Genomic DNA, 3,377 nt, shown 5'->3' on the forward strand with positions numbered 1-3,377 from the left:
TGAGGTGATGTTCCTTTCCTGTTAAATGTTAACTATAAGGGAGTTCAATTTTTGAGACCTTTTCCCAAGTTTACAGTGACAATGTATTATGATTTCTGAAGGAATTTTGGAGGATTTCAGTACATATTTGTTTTCCCCCCATATTGGTTGCTTGATTCATATGGTTACAATCCATAAGAATTTCTCCTTTGGATTCATCTGTACTAGTTTTCTTAGGGAATTTTTCATCCACTCCAACCTATTGTGAAGAATGCTACATTTTTCAAGAATGAAATGCCCATGTTAATCATGTTGGATCGAAGATGGCACGTTAGTGCAGTTCACAAATCCTGCAAACCAAATAGGCATGTAGTAGTGTTCAAAATTGCATATAGGCACTAACACATTTTCTCCTTTTGTAGATAAGATTAGGCCCAGTGGTGGATAATGTGATACAATATAACAATCAAATCGAATGCCTAGATCTGCATCTCCCAGAAATTACTTTGAACTCCTACCAGGGGACCTTACCGGAGATTATATTCGCCAGGTTCTTTGTTGTCAGAGCAAGGGTGCTGAAGGTAATGAGGTTTGCCCTACATTTATTTCGCAAAAATGAATGGTTTGTTGATCAGCGCTGGCGGCTGCAGCAGAATGGAAAAGGCTCCGAAAAAGCTGAATTTCATTTTGGAACTTCAGATGACAGAGTAATCAGAAGTCATCGTGTCAACCCCATACATGACTTCTTAGTGGCTGACCCTTTTGCAAAACATTTGAGGTTTTGAAACCAGACTTAGAAGTGTTAATATTAGTTTGAACCTCTCTGATATCCATGTTCAGTGGATCAACGCAAGCGTTTGTAGCTGATGAGCTGAATTTCATTTCTAATATCAGTTTGAACCTTGTAATCTTTGAATTTGAGCTATGTAACTCTGAAATTTGAACCTTGTAATATTTCCGGCTTTTGTGGTACAATCGTTGAGATGGCAACGTATGAGACTCATATATTGGTAGTACTATTTTGACCTTAATATGCAATGGACTTAGATTTTATTAACCATTCTCGAATGTGTTTCCCTTGTTGATCTCATAGCAAACGATTTGTATAGCTAACTCGGCTGCGATCTTCGACATTATTGCACACAGTTGGTTTCTTCAACCGCGTGCCCTGTAGAGCGCAGAATTAATTATCGCACTCATCACCCTTTGGTGTAACTTTGACCTCATCACCCACGAGTAAACTTATGATCAAAGTCATTCCACACACTTCATTTTTGCAAAGCTTTTTGCCAATAAACGTCCACGGTTTTCCCCTCTTCTAGCTGACGCGTGGCTAAGCTAGGCGGGCGAGAAGCTTGCGCGGTTGCGTGCGGTAAACTGTGCGGTTGCGCGGGAACAGGCTCACGAATGATATATTTAGTGCCTCTTCGAGCCCACGCGTGGTCAAATGAAACGCGTGTGGGATGCTCAAGGGTGCACTGGAATCCTTCGCTATGAATGCGGTGACAATACATGACGATTACAAACTGGTCGGCCCCCATATATTACAGCGGCCATTTAACCCTTGTGTCTCTTCAACCTTTTGCTCGCGCCCCAGTACTGCAAGAAGCACATCCACCATGAAAAATTCTTAGAGGGTATCATGCGCGGCGTCAATGACGCTCTGAGCGGCTGCCGATGATGAGCGGCAGTTCACCATGCATGCCGTGGTGGACACCCACAAAAGGTTCAAGCTCTCGGTGTACACCAACAACCCGGTCTGGGTGGAGCACTCCATCCACATCATGGAGCTGTTGCTTGCTGAGGAGAAGTACAAGGTGGTCCGGTTCGACCTCGAGTACACCTGCGCTCATGTCCGGTCTCGTCCCAAGGTCGTCATCGCCCAAATGTGCGTGCACAATCACATCCTCGTCTACCACTACTGCCTGGCCACAAGGCCTTGCGAACATTTCGCCAGGTTTGTCAATAGCCCCCACTACATGTTCGCTACAGTGGACATCACCAACAATGTAAAGGTGCTCAAGAATTCGGGCATCGCCTGCCAGAATCTTGTCGACATCCAGGGCCAATACAAGATCTGGGGCAGCAAGAAGCTTGAGAAGTACTCACTGGTTCACCTTGCCGATGCCATCATCGACACCTACTACAGAGACATGCATGAAGGATTCCTGCAACAAGGACAAGCATGCCTGGCACTCGGCCTAGATGGAGAAACTCGACAAAGCTCACGTCATGTACGCAACCAAGGAGGCGTACACGAGCTAAGAGATGTATAGATGGATCATTGACGTGAGGAAGTGCCTCCTTCCCCAAAACGGCCAGGATCGAGCCGGAAGCAGACCAATGGCAAGCGTCGTCACAACAACATGTAGATGATTAGATGCTCGTTTCTCCTAATTTAGTATGCATGTAATTGCTTACTTTGGTGTGTGAAAATGTTATGTGTGTAGTCACTTATGTAATTGTATGCTTTATTTGGTTATGCAACATTGTTTTTAAGTATATATGTTGATGCTTTGTAGACAGAACGTAGATGTGCAGACAGAGCAAATCACATCGCACACGAACTAAACAATGGAATCGGTGATAATTTTATCAATCACTCACAATTGTATACCAACAATCATTTGCTCACAACACACATGGCTTGTTAACAGGAATTGTCTGTGTTGTTATCGGTCTTCCGACACATTTCTGATTACTGACCTGTTTGCCGTGTATCATACATATCCTGTTAACTTGAACTGCTTCTGTTGTGTTGGCTAATCGCAAACAGTTCATCCCAGTGAACTGTATGCCATTTATCGCACACACCTTGATCTAGCTAACTATTTCGTTTGTGTTGTCTAATCACAAACAGTTCATCCGAGTGAATTGTATGTTGTATATCGCACACACATTCATCTGTCTGACCGTTTCTGTTGTTATGCTCATTGCAAACAGTTCATTCGAGTGAACTGTATGCCCCGTCGCACACGCAACTACAATCTAAATCATGTTTGATGTCTCTGCTATCGCAAATGTTTTGTATCTTTTTTGACAGTTTTATTACATCTTCGTTTGCGATTAATGCATCGCACACAGTTTCGTCAAAGGGTCTCTGATTGTAGTGTCGCATTAGCAGCATCCTGCAGTAGTGGGCGTCCAATACCTTAAAAGGATTTGAAATATTGAGGTCATAGTCCCATGCCTCCTTGCACACATTTTCAAAACCATGTAATTTCACCCAAAAGACCTCAAATTTGAGTATGCGCTTGGGCTAAAGATTGGGATTCACCGAGAGTGAAGTGGACAATGATCTAAGACTGACATGTAGAGAGCATGGAGCAAACATTCAGGGTGATCCATCTCTAAATCCATGCAGTTCAATATTAGGTAGAGTGGAGGTGTATCTCTCA

Source organism: Triticum aestivum, chromosome 2B (genome assembly GCF_018294505.1).
Source record: "Triticum aestivum cultivar Chinese Spring chromosome 2B, IWGSC CS RefSeq v2.1, whole genome shotgun sequence".
In the NCBI taxonomy this organism is placed as follows: Eukaryota; Viridiplantae; Streptophyta; class Magnoliopsida; order Poales; family Poaceae; genus Triticum; species Triticum aestivum.